This window comes from Neomonachus schauinslandi, chromosome 7 (assembly GCF_002201575.2).
Source record: "Neomonachus schauinslandi chromosome 7, ASM220157v2, whole genome shotgun sequence".
NCBI lineage: Eukaryota > Metazoa > Chordata > Mammalia > Carnivora > Phocidae > Neomonachus > Neomonachus schauinslandi.
The window spans coordinates 102,763,887-102,780,328 of NC_058409.1; positions in this window are offsets into that span (position 1 = coordinate 102,763,887).

Sequence of the window (16,442 nt, forward strand, 5' to 3'; positions counted from 1 at the left end):
AAGAAATTATATTTGATCATTGAAGTATAGATGTCATATATTTTATATAAATTTCCTTTGCTCTATTTGTATTTTCCAAAACTGTAGTATTTATTTTTAAGTGTTTTTATTTTTTCTCAAACATACCTTTATATTTGCTCCTTTTAACAAATTTAAACAACAAAGAAGCTTAAAAGGGAAAATCTACTCACTACACTCACTACCACTATCAAATCCCAAATCCAAATTAACCACAACTAACAATTTGGTGATGGGCTTTCCAGGCTTTTTTCCACGAATAAACTGAAAAAAATTGTTGTGTGTGTGTATGTGCTAATTTGGGAGTGGGATTTGATGGTGGTAGTGAGTAATGGCCACTTTTCACTTCAACTTTCCCAATCTCACAAAAGCTCCTCTTTTGGCCAATTTTAACAGACTCATATAGAGAAGGGAACTCTGGGAAACAGTTCCCAGCTGAACCAAGCTGACCCAGCATAATCTAACACATATAATATAGTATATCATGCTTTATTTCTTGATCCCTTTATTAATTGTATGTATTTAAGTTGATTCTATGTTTTTGCTGTTTAAAATTGCTATGAGGGCACCTGGCTGGCTCAGTAAGAAGAGCATGCAGCTGTTGATCTCAGGGTCGTGAGTTCCAGCCTCACACTGGGTGTAGAGATTACTTACTTACTTACGTACATACATACATACATACAAACATACATGGATACATAAACTAACTTTAAAAAAATAAAATAAAATTGCTACAATGAATGCCCTTGAGTATATATATCTTTGTATCAGTATTTTTTGTAAGATAAATTCCTAGATGTAAAATTGCTAGGTGAAAGGATACATGGGGCGCCTGGGTGGCTCAGTTGGTTAAGCGACTGCCTTCAGCTCAGGTCATGATCTTGGAGTCCCTGGATCGAGTCCCGCATCAGGCTCCCTGCTTGTCAGGGAGTCTGCTTCTCCCTCTGACCCCCCCCCCTCTCATGTGCTTTCTCTCTCTCTCAAATAAATAAATAAAATCTTTAAAAAAAAAAAAAAAGAAAGGTTATGTGCACTTAAAGTATTTATAGATAAGTTCAAATTGCCCTCCAAAATGATTATGCCAATTTACACCCTCTTCTGCCTTGTTTCCTTGTCAACACTGGGATATTACTTAGCAATATGGTAGAGGAAAATAGCATCCTGCTTCATTTTGCATTGCTTAGATTATTAAAAATGATTGAATCTTTCATATTCATATGTCTAGTAGGCTTATACTTCTTCTTTGAGTTGCCTGTTTATATTCTCTGTTGTTTTTTTTTTTTAATAGAATTGTCATTTTCCTGTTTTCTTGCTGTTCTCTATCTTTTAAGTACATTTTAGGTAAATATTTGCAAGTATTTTCATTCAGCCTGTGGTTTACTTTATAATTTAGCTTATAGGGTTTGGCTTTTGCTTTATATTGTTTTGGTTAGGGTCACGTCAATTTATTTTATAATTAAAAAAAAACTCAATATGTGCTAAAGGACTAAGTCATTTCATTTAACTGTGGCTCTATCAGTATAAGGAGTCCCCACTCCTAGAAAAAACCACAGATGTATAGGTTCTATTGGTGGTAGGTCAGAATCAAAGCTGTCCTAAAAAGAATTACACTTGACCCTTGAAAAACACAGGGTTAGGGAAAGCAACTCCCCCATGCAGTCAAAAATCCACATATAAATTTGGACTCCCCAAACACTTAACTACTAATAGCGTACTGTTGACCTAAATCCTTACCAATAACATAAACAGTTGATTAACATGTATTTTGTATATGTATTATATATATTATATACTGTACCCTTATGGCAAAGTAAGCTAGAGAAAAGAAAATGTTATTAAGAAAATGATAAGGGGGCGCCTGGGTGGCTCAGTTGGTTGGGCGACTGCCTTCGGCTCAGGTCATGATCCTGGAGTCTCTGGATCGAGTCCCGCATCAGGCTCCCTGCTCAGCAGGGAGTCTGCTTCTCCCTCTGACCCTCCCTCCTCTCATGTGCTTGCTCTCTCTCATTCTCTCTCTCTCAAATAAATAAATAAAATCTTTAAAAAAAAAAAGAAAATGATAAGGAAAATACATTTACAGCACCATATTGTATTTATATAAAAAAAAAAAACTGTATATAAGTGAATCCACACAGTTCAAACCCTATTCAAACAATGTTATTCAAGGGTCAACTATATAGCCATTCTGCTCTGAATGACCTAACTACAGTTTTGGGGAAATCCGCAGAATTCTAATTCTGAATACAGAAACTCTCTCTGAATGTTTAACCAATATTCACGCTGTCTCAGAACTCTGCTTGGAATTTCTCAGAGCCCATTCAACCATGGAATACTAAAACTGAGGCACCCGACTATCATCACCACCATCCCCTTTTTGCACGCACGGTAGACATTGCTAATTGACCACTCTTTTCTTCCAGAGCCCAGATGTGGTACCAAAAGTGTTCTCTAGGAGCACCTGGCTGGCTCAGTCGGTAGAACATGTGACTCTCGATCTTGGGGTTGAGAGTTCGAGCCCCATGTTGGGTATAGAAATTACTTAAAAATAAAATCTTTAGGGAGCCTAGGTGGCTCATTTGGTTAACCGACTGCCTTCGGCTCAGGTCATGATCCCGGAGTCCCTGGATCGAGTCCCGCATTGGGCTCCCTGCTCAGCGGGGAGTCTGCTTCTCCCTCTGACCCTCTCTCCTCTCATGCTCTCTCTCACTCTCTCTCTCTCTCAAATAAATAAATAACATTTTTAAAAAATAAAATAAAATCTTTAAAATAAAATAAAATTTAAAAGACTTTCTCTATGGAGCATTCCAGAAGGCTTCTACCAATCAATCAGAACTGGTGTTTATGATAAAACTTGTTTTGCCACTCTGGTTCCAGTCCAACCTTCTATTTTTAGAAAAAGAAAAAAAGACCCAGGATGGGGATGTGACATCCACAAAAACATTCAACAAGTTAGTTGCAAAGCCAGAACTCAAAACTAGCTTTCTGCCTCCCAGCCGAACGCTCCTTCCAAAGCACCATTGCGTCCTGCCTCTTCTGCCACCACCATGGAGCATCTGGTGAAGACCTTTTTACATAAATAATACATATAAATGGTTTGATCACATCTGTGTCAATAATGTCCTGATAGGCTCAGAGCTGGATTAAGAGGGGGACTACTTGGGCAATCAACAATCTATTAAGGGGCACTGAAAAACAGTTGCAAATGTAAGAAAGTGGAGAATTTGTCTCAGTTAAGACTTTCTATGGAATTGGATGAAGTATCAAATAAGTTGTTTGTGGTGGGAGTGGGGGGCAAGGGTCCCCTCAAGGAGCAGTCTCAGTACCAACAGATACTTGGTACTTAGACACTTGGATACTTAGATGGTCTCTAAGCCGCTGGTCTGATTAACTTTTATTTTGCAGAGTGAAGCAACAACAAATCCTTGGGGACGATAAAGAAAAGAATAAAGACTGACAAAAGCTAGCTGCCTTCTCGGTACTTCCCCCAGGCATGCTCCTCTACACTAATATTGAGCAAATATCTGACTATCAATCTAAGGGATCACTATATTTTTGGTCTGCTCTGAGCACCAAATCATTGATCCTCAGGGTGCAGTCATATGTCTCCAGCCAGCTTTGTTCCTCATCCTCCCCCCACCCCATCAACCCCTAACTTTACCCATCCTTCCTTCTTACCTGCTCTATAAAGGCTTCCCTAACTTCCACACTGCCCATGGTTACCAGTTTCTCCTTTTGAGTATCATCTGCATCTTAATTAGGCAAATATACCACCTGTTATTAGCAAGTATCTCTCTATGGAAGGACAAACTTCTTCTCCACCAAGCACGAACTGTGCCTTTTCCTTATATGTAGGCCATATAGCACCTAGTCGATGCTGTCGTTGCTCAAAAAGTATCTGGTGATTAAATGGCAAAAAAGAAAAACTCATATTCACTTCTGGACTTGACTTTCAAAAGGTCCATGGAGATCTTGGTAGCATATGGAGTTTCTTCTCCTCAAAGGCCTATCTGACTGGGTCCTGTGCCAGTCATGCAAGGATTCTGCTTGGAGAAGCATGATTTTAATTTCCCTAAGCTGTTTCTTGTCTTCTTTCTTTCTTTCTTTCTTTCTTTTTTTGTGACTGACTTATTTTATCATAGTATTACACATAGAGTAGCAATTTGTTTCTTTTTTTCTAAGATTTTATTTATCTGTCAGAGAGAGAGTGTGAGAGCACAAGCAGGGGGAGCAGCAAGCAGAGGGAGAAGCAGGCTCCCCACTGAGCAAGGAGCCCAATGCGATGTGGAACTCCATCCCAGGACCCTGGGATCATGACCTGAGCCAAAGGCAGACGCTTAACCAACTGAGCTACCCATGCATCCCAGTAGCAATTTGTTTCTATTTGCTCTCATGCCCAAGGCTAGCAACAATTTGTGGTGAGGCCCACAATGTAATTTATTTTATCCTCTATCATGCAGGCCAGAATTAGAGAGAAAGGTGGGGAAGAAAGAAAAGTGGGACAGGAATAAGAGAAAGATGAGGATAATGTGAGTTTGCCGATAAATGCAAATCTTATCTAGAACACTGGTTCTTGACTTGAGGGAAACTCTGTCCCCCAGGTAGGTGCCAGATTAAATATAGTACACCCAGTTAAATTTACACATTCTAAAATTTACTCATTGTTTCTCTGAAATTCAAATTTAACTGAGCATCCTGTATTTTTATTTGCTAAATCTAGCAATCCTATCCCAGGGGACATGTAACAATGTCTAGAGGCATTTTTGATTGTCATGACTTGGGGGTTGTTAAAAGATAAACTGAGATATATTAAAATTTTTAAGAGTTTATTTGAGCAAAAATCTACTCAAATCGGCAGCACCAAATCATAAGTAGCTAGAAGCATTCCTCCAACAAGACTTTTATAGAGAATACGTGGAGGCAGTGCAAGGATTGATTGGCTATAGCTTGAGCCGTTGCCTTATTTGGGAAAACCTAGTTGGATGTTTGTGATTGGTTGTCCTTAGGTTTTGATTTCTTCCCCTTGAGGCATTTATAGGTTTAGGCTTTACTTAAGTCTGCTAAGGTTTTAGTACCACTTCAGTCTAATGGCCTCCTTGTTTAATCAATTTAACAGGGTGCTACTGGCATCTAGTAGGGTAGAGGCCAAGGATGCTGCTAAACATTCTATAAACATTCTGTAATACCCAGGACAACCCACGATGGGATCCCCCACTGCAAAGAATGATGTGGTCCAAAACGTCAATAGCACTACTGTTGAGAAGTCTTGGATAATTTTTATCTCTAAGAAGTACCTAGTATGGCTAAAATAGCACAGTAGGAAAACAGTACATATGTGTATGTGTAAGTATATATTATTTTCCCCGCAGAAAAACTATTTGCAAAGTTTCTTTCTTTTAAATCTACAAGCTATGATAACCTAGAGTTTCATAATGGTAATTTCTCCCCAGGGAGATATGACAAAATTCAGATCACATTTGGGGGAAAAAGTACTCAGAAACAATAAGTGATTTTCCAGGATCCCAGAGAGCCCAAGGAAAAATAGAATTAAAACTCAAAACTGCTGAACACATTGCTCATCGAAATAAAGCCAGCCTATCTGCACCTCTCCTCAGCTCTCACCATGTTCAGAATAGGGCAATTGCAAAGGGCTTTAGTTTTCAAGAGGAGATCAAAAGTTTTCACAACTGATTAGCATCCAGAAAGCAATAGCTTCCCTTAACCTTGAGATGCAAATAGCCAAAGAATGTCAAGGGATCTGAAGGGCTGGAGGATTTGATGGAAGATCAAATTCCCGACATTTCCAGGGCAATTAGTTTCACATGCAAAGTCACAGGAAGGTCCTGGTTACTCTCCAGGAGCAGTAAAGCTGTAATAAGACTCTGAGCTTCACGAACTTGGACTAATTGGCCCGCATCCACCCAGCAGAGTTCATTACTGTTATCCCCATTTCATAGAACACAGAAGGTGGATAGAAATCTTTTTACTCCACCACCACTAGACACAGGCTTCTTTAATATTTCCCACTTCGATCACTACATAAACTCTGGGTACTGGGATTGCTTAGCTAATTATTCACAGTCGAGGAAAGGAAAGGCCTGAAATTAAGTCAAATTTCTTTGCAGATGTCTCTTAAAGTGCCACTTGAAGGTGAGTCCTGGCCACAAAAAGGTTTAAAACAGTTCAACATTTTTATCTGATAGTTAACGAAACCAGGGAGGAAGTTGTTGTCAATTACAGCCAGGACTTTGGAGCATGAGCTAAATTGATTTTGAAAGATCTGATTACTGAACCACTTCCCTCACCCTGGCAGCCAGGGCTGGAGCCACGGCTGACTTCTCCAGACGTGCTGTGGCAGTCGAGATCCAGCCAGGTGGCCGCATCCATTTGGTGACTCATATGCAGCCTGTTGTCACGATGGATTTTCTGCTCACAAATGTACAGTTATGCCTGCATGTCTTTTTGTTATCACCTTGGCCTCTCAAGGGCAACATGTCAGTTTCCTCCAGGGCCACTTAATGGCTGGGGAATCTTCCACTGGGCAACCCTGACTGACTGACAAGGTATATGACAACCCCAGATTCTCTAGGGCTTTCACTTTGATGTTTCTCTGCCTCTGGCACTGATGAGCCTTCACCTTATGCAAGCTGGCAGCCCGCCTTCTCAAATCGGCCAAAGGACACTGGCTGCAAAGTTGTGCCCAGGGAGAATGTGGCCAGCCAAAGATGCTGGTGCAGTCCTTGCTGGCAAGACTGACTCCCGACTGAACATCTTAGCATTGGCCTCCTCAGCCTTTTGGCTTTCCACTAACCTTTCATGAAAAAGGTAGGGCTGATAACAGGAGGCCTGGTCCTACAAAGGTTTCTCCCCCCTTCACCTCTCATGGGTGCTTGTAACATGAGGTGTCGTGCTTACGAACAGTGCTTCGCATTTTACTAGCTTTGTAATCTTACACCAGTTATTTTTTAACTACATTTTTCTCATCTATAAATGTAGGATAACGATACTGAGATTGCAAAGAGCTGTAGGAAGCAAAAAATGAACCACCGGCACTTGGTAAGGACTCAATAAATACGACCTTATCTGCTGGTCGTGGCAGAAGTGGTGGTGGTAGTTTGGGCTTCCCCAGTCGATCAAAGGCATGGGCAAATTCAAGCCTTCAGGCCCACTCTATAACACCCACAGAAATGAAAGAAAAGAAAAACAGAAAGAAAGAATGAATCATGAAGGGGGAGAAAAAAAACTCCAAGTTCCATTTTTTTGTTTGCCTGTTGCATTCTAAAACCTCTCTCCAGCCCCAACCCATCCCAGCGCCCTCCTCCTGCCCTGTTTTTACCAGAAATCTCCACCACGCACTGACCTTTATGCAGACGGCCCTCTCACACACACGCTGGCACACATTAAAATCCTGCTGTCCATGACATCAAAGCTCCCACTGTCTCCGACGCTCTGGTCTCCCCTATCACAGCATACCCCCCGGTGCGGCTTGTGCACTGGCAAATCAAACCGCTACCTTCAAGGGGTGACCTGAGGAGTACCAGGAGGCCATGCTTGCCCGAGAGCCTCCCCGAACTGGTCCGCTGCAGAGCCTTCTTTTTGTCCTCACTGGCCCAAAATGTCCAGTGTGAAACCTCCAGTTTTGGCAATGCCAAGCCATGGACTACTGCAGAGATGTTCATTTATCACATGAGGAGAAAGCCACTTCCCTAACTAGGTACTCAGTAACACCTTGTTTCACAAGAATTGAGCAGACTAATGTGCTGAAAAGAGAGCCAGGGTGAGACCTGGCCCACAGGATGAGGAAGTTTTGACAGAATCTTAGGGAGAAAACATTTTACTGCAAGAAAAGCAGGCGGCTCTGGGGACCATAATTACCAGGGGAAAAATAAGGCTTTCATATCCAGGAACTTAGAGGGTAAGATGCCCAAGACTGTAGGGCAGAGATAGAGGAAAGGTCACCTTCTCCCACTTGGCTTTTTGTAGCTGCGTCCTGTCTCCCTGAACCAGAAGGCAACGCTGTCTGGCTGGGTATGCATATTTACGGCCCCATGTTGCTGCAGACAGAAAGACATGAATATCTTAAATCTACATTTTCTGTTTCTGTCATGAGTGTGGAAACTTTTGCAATCACATTGTGGAAGGCAGGAAGTTTGAGGGGAGAGATCATTACCTTTTTGAGCTTTAAGAGCAATAAACATTTTCACCTGCAGGATATCAAAAAAAAAGGGGAGCAGCGGGGGAAGGAGGGGAAGGGTGCTCCATGTGGGCTTTTATCATGTCCCTGTGGTGGGTCACTTGATATGAGAAAAGGATCTAAGGGTAGAAAGAGCAATAATAAATGCAGACCAGAACAGCACAGAGTTCTAAAGTATCTCAATTTATAAAGTTGTTACTTTGGGTTACCTGGAGCCCCTGAAGTATCAAATGTAATTTTTATTAACTTGCATAGATGCCATTAACATTTGGCATCTAATTCTTTCATGCCTACACACCTAAAAATAAAAAAATAAAAATTTACAGAGAAAAAAAAAACAGGCAGATGTATTAGGATAACTACTCTCCCCACAAAATCTCAGCGATTTGATAGATAAAGTTTTATTTCTCATTCCCATCACAGTCCAATGTGGGATGCAGAGGATCCCCAGATCCTTCCAGTGGATTCTCTCTTTGGAGTGGGTCAAGATGGGAGAAGGAGAGAGCACAAAGAAGGCTTCCTTGTCCTTACCCAGCTCAACCCAGAGGCAACTTACATCATTTCAGCTTATATCACATTTGTGGGAACCAGTCATACGCCCCAGACTTAATGCAAGGGGCTGGAGAAACAGTCTAGTATGTGCCCAGGCAGAACATAACATGGACTGGTGAGTACTTAGTCTCTACCATAGCAAGTGGACACTAATTTTAGCATCTAGTCAGTTTAACATTTCGTTAACACAATATATAATGCAGATATGACTGGGCTGAGCAAGATTCAAAGTTGCAGCAGCTGAATCAGAGAAACAAATCATCTTTCCCTAGATGGGCACATCTTTGGCAGGTTTGCTGTCACTTCCTATTTCCTGACCATGGCAGACGAGGCTAATTAATCATGACTTTCTTTCCTATAACTCCAGTCACAGCTACACAATCTTTCTCCGTTTAGAACTGCAGATGTTCAAGACCAAGGGATCAGAGTTGACATACAAAACAAAACCTATTTTCATCCCTGATTCTTTCCACCCTCACATTTTATAAACAAGGAAACTAAAACACAGGAAAGCAGAATGACTTCATTTATTCATTGACAAAATTATGTTTTGTCCCTACTATATACTAGATATTATGCTAAGCATAGACAATATTCCTTCAAACAAGACGCAGGCCTGCCTTCAGGAACTTAGAGGCGAGTGGGAAGTCAGATGAGAAGATGGGTAATTATAATACAGTATGACAAGTGCCATGAAGAAGGTAAGGGCAGGATGCTATGGGAGAACAGGGCAGTGACAACTAACCTACTCTTGATGAGGTTTAGGGGAATCCTGCTGGAGGAAGAGCCATCTATGCTAGTCACGAAAAAGGAACAGACTTTAGGCAAGCAAAGGGCGAAGCTGAAGGATAAGAACCAGCCTGTGCAAAAGACCAAAAGGTAAAAATGAAGATGGCATTTATCCTGCCTGAAAGAAATTTATCCTTACTGGAGTCCACAGCGCAGAGAGAAGGAATTAAGAGTGTATCCATTAATCATTGCTGTGTAACAAACCACCCCAAAACTCAGTGACTTACAATAATAACAGCATTATTATTGCTCATGAGTCTACGGGTCAGCTGAGCAGTTCTTCTAGTCTCAGCTAGGCTTATTCAGCTAATGTCTGGGCATTAGCTAGCTGTAGCCTGGTTTCCAGGAGCCCTGGCTGTCACAGCTGGGCTCTCCTCCAAGTAGTCTCTCATCTCCCAGCAGGCTAGCCTGGCCTTGTCCACATGGCAATGGCAAGGTTCCACAAGAAAGGGCAGAAGCACTCTAAGCCTCTGATGGCCAGGCTCAGAATTGACTCAGCGCCACTTCAGTGCACTCGGTAAGCCAAAGAGAATCAAGAGGTGAGGAATCAGACTCTACCTCTTGATGGGAGAAGCTACACAGTCCTTTTGCAAAGCATAAAGATACAGGGAGAAAGAATTTAGGCCATTTCTTAAAATCAATCCACCACAGAGGGAGAACAGTCGCAAGAAATAAACCTGCAAAGAACATAAAAAGACTTGTTTTCCAAACTCAGGTGCTTAGAGAGACAATAGACACGTTCAGATACAAACTCTAAAAAAGGGTTGCTTTAGTCCAAAAGATAGTTGAGGAAGGACTAGATCATGGCAGGAAAGATGTACTGCGTAGTGGTTAGATTCAAGAGATAACTATAGATACTAACCTGTTGTGGGGGTTAAAAAAAGAGAAGCATCTAAAGTTACATAGCTGGTGAGTGGCAGAGCTAAAATTAAAGCCAGGTCGTCTACATCCCAATCTGACGTTAGTGCCCTTCTTCCCCTAGGTACAATATTCCAAGTTCAGAGAATTTTCCATCACTCCCCTACCAGGTACAGTGATTCCTTGGCTTCTTTCTGAATTAATCTCCAGAACACAGGCACACCAAGGCCGTTCTAAGAAGTAAACCTCATTGAGATGTGAAGCCCTGCTTATCGCACTAACTGTCAGTAACAGAAAGCTTTGAGAGATAGGGAAATAACAACAGACCCTAATAACTAGCCTGTCTACGGGGTGTGGCTTACAGAATCATTAACCATCCTTAGATAAATAAATCATGGCTGTTGCTTACCCAGAAGCATGCTTCTCAGAGTTGCTTATGTGAGAAACAGCTCAGTTGCAAACCAACACCTGCCATGCATCTAACCTTTTGACTTTCAATGTAGGGCTCATATTTGAAACCAGTTTGTTTTCTCTGCCTACACCATCTTAATCCTTTGGCATGTCTCTCCCAGCCAGCAGTCTGCAGGCCTCAGTTTAATGTCAACTGCACTAGTGAATGACTTCTCCAGAGCCCCTCAGTGAATCACATGTATGCCAAATACATATTGCCTATATTTTGTCTAATCATTGCAAACATACCCTCCAAATCTGATTTAAGTCTATCTGATTGACTTTACAGGTCACAGCGATAACAGAAACTACCTCTATTTATAAGGGATACTTGCCCCTCTGCTTGGACTGTACACTGTACTTTTCTGCCAAGGGGCTCAAAATATTTTGTGAATGTTGTTTCATTTAATAGTACATTTTTGGAGTTAGGTTCAAGTCAGGCGTCATTACTCCTTTTCTCCACCCCAGGTCCAGTGTGATAGCTGAGTGCAGCCAAGATGGCCTCAATACTCCTGCCCATCCCTTAGATTGCACACCCTTTTGCAGCAATTCCCACCAAAAGTTGCAGTCTCTGTCCCCACCTCTTGAATCTGGTTTGGCTTCATCACTTCCCTGAACCAACAGAATGGCATATGCAACAGTGGGCAACTCAACAGGCCTTGCAGCTTCCAGTGTGGCTCTCTTGGAGCTGGTGCCATGTTAATTAATGAGAGCCTGCCAGATAGCCTGCCAAGCTAGCTTGCTAGGCGATTAAACAAGAGTATACGTACTGAGTCCCTAGCACATCCTCGGTGTTACAGTAGATGTGAGTTTCTCACCTCATTTTCTATAGTAATCAGTTTCTATCCAGGTAAGACTTGAATTAAATTAGTAATTTTTACACCTTTCTTTTTTAAGAGTAGGAGAATAGTTTTTCTCTCTTCCTTGCTCAGAAATGTACCAAGGACCTGGTGTGATGATGGCCAGTTGGTATGTCAAATATGATTACCATCTGAAGGACAGCAGCAGGGCTCTTCAAAAACCCTTTGCCCCTTACTGAGAGAAAGGGTTCACTTTGTAATATGTTCTCAAGCAATGAGGACAAAGAGTACTTTGAGTTCTGAATACTAAGTATAGTTCAAAAATCCAACTCATTGGAAGCAGAAAGGAAAATCACAGGCTTTACAACAAAGTCACTCTTCAGGTTCTCAGAATCACTTGAAAAGACCAATTTTACTGTTTGCCTGCCAAACCTGAGTTTTTTGTCCTATGGCTGCTAACCATGTAGGTCTCCATGGGTCACAAAGACCTCAGAAGCAGAGAGACTGAGCCGCTGTAGCAGGAAAAACCAGTCAAACTGGTGGAGGGCAGTGCAGCAGGGTGGCAACTTGCTCCTTCCTTGGAGTCCTCTGAGGTTTACAAGGAGAAAGGGGTGAGGTAAGTGGATGGGGGCAGTGGAGAGGGTGGTCTGACAGTTTCTTGCCAAGACCTGTGTGTGTGAGGGCAGCAGCAGGGCTGATAACAGTCTAAAAACTGAAAAGCCGTGAAGAGAAAAAGATACAGTGCCTACTAAAACATCCTGACCACCATCAGGAAATATTATAATAAAACCAGGGTCAGCAGTCTTCCAAAGCACCCACCCAGCTCTCTGATGCATGCTGTTCCCAGTACATAGGGTACTGTGGGCACCAGGGACTGATCGTGGAGAAGGAGGGAAGTGGACGATCAATAACTCCCACAATGAGGTGTTTGTTGGGGCGGTAGGGTGGGGAAGGCTACATTTATGCCAGTTTTCTTTGGCATGTGAGTTGATGCTTGCCAATACTTGCATTGAATTGAAGTCTGTATGAAAGTTATTTTAATGAGGAGAAACTGTGACTCAATACTCCATTTTTCAGCAATGTCATATATTTTTATTTTTCTAAACCACACAAAATCCACCTTCCTGCCCTATGCAATGAGGTCAGTGAGAAGACTGGTATCTGTCATTTTTGTGGCTTCCTCTCTCTGCCTTGGTCTGTATCAGAATATGGGGACAAACGGAGGTAAGAGCTCTGGTTCAGTCCCCATCAGTCACTATTATCACCACTAAGCCCTCTAAGGTATGCACATGGTTGAGAGCTGCTCCCTCCATTGGTTGGTGCTAGCTGCTCTGCCTATTCCTTCATTCTTCCTCTCCCTAGGTCCCCAGGCCACAGGGGCTGAGATACTTCCCAAGAGCACAGCATCCCCACAATCACCTGCTGGCCAAAGGCCTGCAATTTTTGAAGGGCTTTGTACAAGGGGCGGCCTAGAATTCAGATGCCCTATACAGAAGTTTACGATCCCTATCCCTCCCAATCTCCAGGGCAGAACATGAGCACAGCCCTCTCAGCTGGAAAATGAAGAAGGTAGTCAATGCACCTTTGGATCATGGAACCCAAAATTTAAGGCTGCCTGCCCCTCCTCGGATGTGAATGGAAAATTTACCCTCTCATTCTTTGCCTCTGAGTTTACCACAATGAATAAAACAAAGCATAAGCTAAATAATTATTAATGACAGGTTGCCTGATGCCAAACCAGGGTAATTGCTCTATCCTCCCACTTTGGGTAAATAATAGTAAACTTTTATTGATAAGCCCAGAAATGAAAAGGTGCTTACACAACTCGCTCATGTTTTCTTTGTCCAAGCTAGCATGGTCTCTAAGACAGTAAATTCCCTGGAAGTCATCACCAAATGTTTACTTTTCAATATAATTACAACATGAGGCACAACTAGGCAGTTATTTATGAGGAACCCTTCTAATAATAATCATCAGCATCATTATTGTCAGATATTACCATTTATTGGGAGAGCTTATTTTGTGATAAACACTACACCAAGAGCCATACATGCATTAACTCATTTTATCCTCAGAACAAACCATAGAAGTAGGCTTATTATTCCCATTTTTCAGCTGTGAAAATTAAAGCTCAGGAAGATTACCTTGCCCATGATCACTAGCTAATACATATAAGAACTAGGGTTAAAGGACACATGGTCTGACTTGAGAGCCCAAGCTTTGAACCTCTATGATATGTAGTCTTCCTACCACATACAGGATATGTCCAAGAGTGACTCAGGAAGCTCCTGTCTACCTTTCCAGACATGCACAGCCACACATCACATTTCAGGTCCATTAAAGAACACACAACTCCTTGAACACACCCTGCTGTTTTACACACTGGAGCCTTAGTTCATCTGGGTCCCTCTGCTAGGATCACTTGCTTCTCACCCCTTTTGATCATTCATCTCACAAAAATCAGCTGAGACACAAGTTCCCTAGAAAACTTCCCCAATCCTTACCCCAGGCTGAGTTTGTATCCTCACTCTGCTGTCCCCTAGCACCCTAGGCATTCTTCTGTCACTGTCCTTCCCACACTGTACTGTAGTATTATATTTCCTGTTCATCTGTCCTACTAGACTTTAAGTCCCTTTAAAAATAGAAGATATATAGATATACATATACACACACACATACATACACACATATATATCCTGTTATATATCATATATGCTTATTATTATATATAACATATTATATATCCTATTATATATAAAATGTTTACATATATTTTATATATTCATTCTTTATACATATTTTTAATCTCCAACACTTAATATATTCTCTATTGTGTATCAGATACTCAATAAACATTTGCTGAGTTCCACTACCAACAATGTTCAGTGAGTTTCCAATGCTTACCTAGAAGCAATACCCACAGCTTTAGAACAATAGGTTAAAAATGATCACCTTCTAATTCAACCAATATTTATCACAAAATCACTTACTAAAAGAACATGAAGGGACCTTGGACATCCAAATGGTATACAAAAGGAAGACTGAAATGGGGAGCAAGGAACTGAGTTCAAGTCTCTCTTAGCTACTTTCCAGCTCAGACAAACTTGCGACCTATCTACATTTTGGTTGGCTTATCTGTGGAATATCTTATCGGGCACAAATCGTTGATATGAGGATCAATTGAAATAATATTTATGGATACACTTTGCTTACTAAAAACATATAATCAGATGTTTTTTGTTTTGTTTTTGTCTTTCACAGAATCTGGGGCATAGTAAATGTTCAATAATTGCCATTAAAATGAATTAATACTTAAACTCTTCATTTCCTGGAGGCGCCTGGGTGGCTCAGTCGTTAAGCATCTGCCTTCGGCTGAGGTCATGATCCCAGGGTCCTGGGATCAAGCCCCGCATCGGGCTCCCTGCTCAGAGGGAAGCCTGCTTCTCCCTCTCCCACTCCCCCTGCTTGTGTTCTCTCTCTTGCTGTGTCTCTGTCAAACAAATAAATAAAATCTTAAAAAAAAAAACAAAAAAAACCACTCTTCATTTCCTGGTTGAGATATCAGAAATTAGATTAAGTAACTTGCCTAAGATTCTCCCTAGACTGCAAGCTCACTGACAGCAAAAGTTTTTTGTGTTTTTGGTTTTTTTATCCCCAGCATCTATCACAGTGCCTCGCCTATGGTAGGTGTTCCATGAATATTCCTGGAAGGAAGAAAGGGAAAGAGGAAAGGAGGAATATCATACAACTAGAGTGACTGAAAGCTCCAGAGTGCTGATTCTCTAGTCATAGGTTTTTCCACTTGATCATGGCATTGGGTGATGTAGGTCAGTGGTTTTCAAAGTGTGGTCCTGAGAATCAGCAGCATCAGCATCATTTGGAAACTTCTGAGAAATGCAAATTCTCAGGCTCCATCTCAGATTTGCTGAATCAGAAACTCTGGGGGTGGGGCCCAGCAATCTGGGTTTGAACAAGACCTCCAGGTGGTTCTGATGCATGCCAAAGTTTGACAACCATTGCTGGAGGAGAAACTCTTCATTATCTGCCTATGTTTGAGAATAAGTGGACAGAAAAAGGTGAATTTATTTATAGCTTTTAAATAATTTATTCTAGAAACCTAACGCACATTACTTTCATTGTCATTTCCTACTAACTTGACACACTTATGATACAAGGGGGAAATATTTCTGGAAAGATTACATCAATAATGCAATACATTTTTGGTTAAAAATAACATTTACTGAATTGTTTTCTAAGTATAGAAGACTACATAATCATTGCTAATAATAAGGATAAAACTGAAAATTGTAGTGACACTTATATAGAGCTTACAATGTACCAGGCACTATTCCAAACACTTTTCCTATCTTAACTATCTTATTACTCAAAACAATCTCATGAGACAGGTACAGTTTTTTATCATCCCCATTTTATAGAGAGGAAATTGAAACATAATGTAGAGGTTATACAACTTGCCAAAGGTCACATGGCTGGTAGATCCAGGATTTGTATTCATGAAGACCAGCTCCAGGGTCCATGAGATTAAGCACTATGCTATATTATAAATCACCCATAATTGAGAGATCATCACCAATTATTAATAATTATGTAGAATTTAGTATTTTCCTTCAGCTTAGTAAATATATGTGTGTATGTGTGTATATATATATACATATTTATATACACATTTGTGCATACATACATGTATATATACTATATTGGTAAATATATTTACTTACAATTTATTTACATGTAAATAATTTTAACATAGTTTTTACATTTTC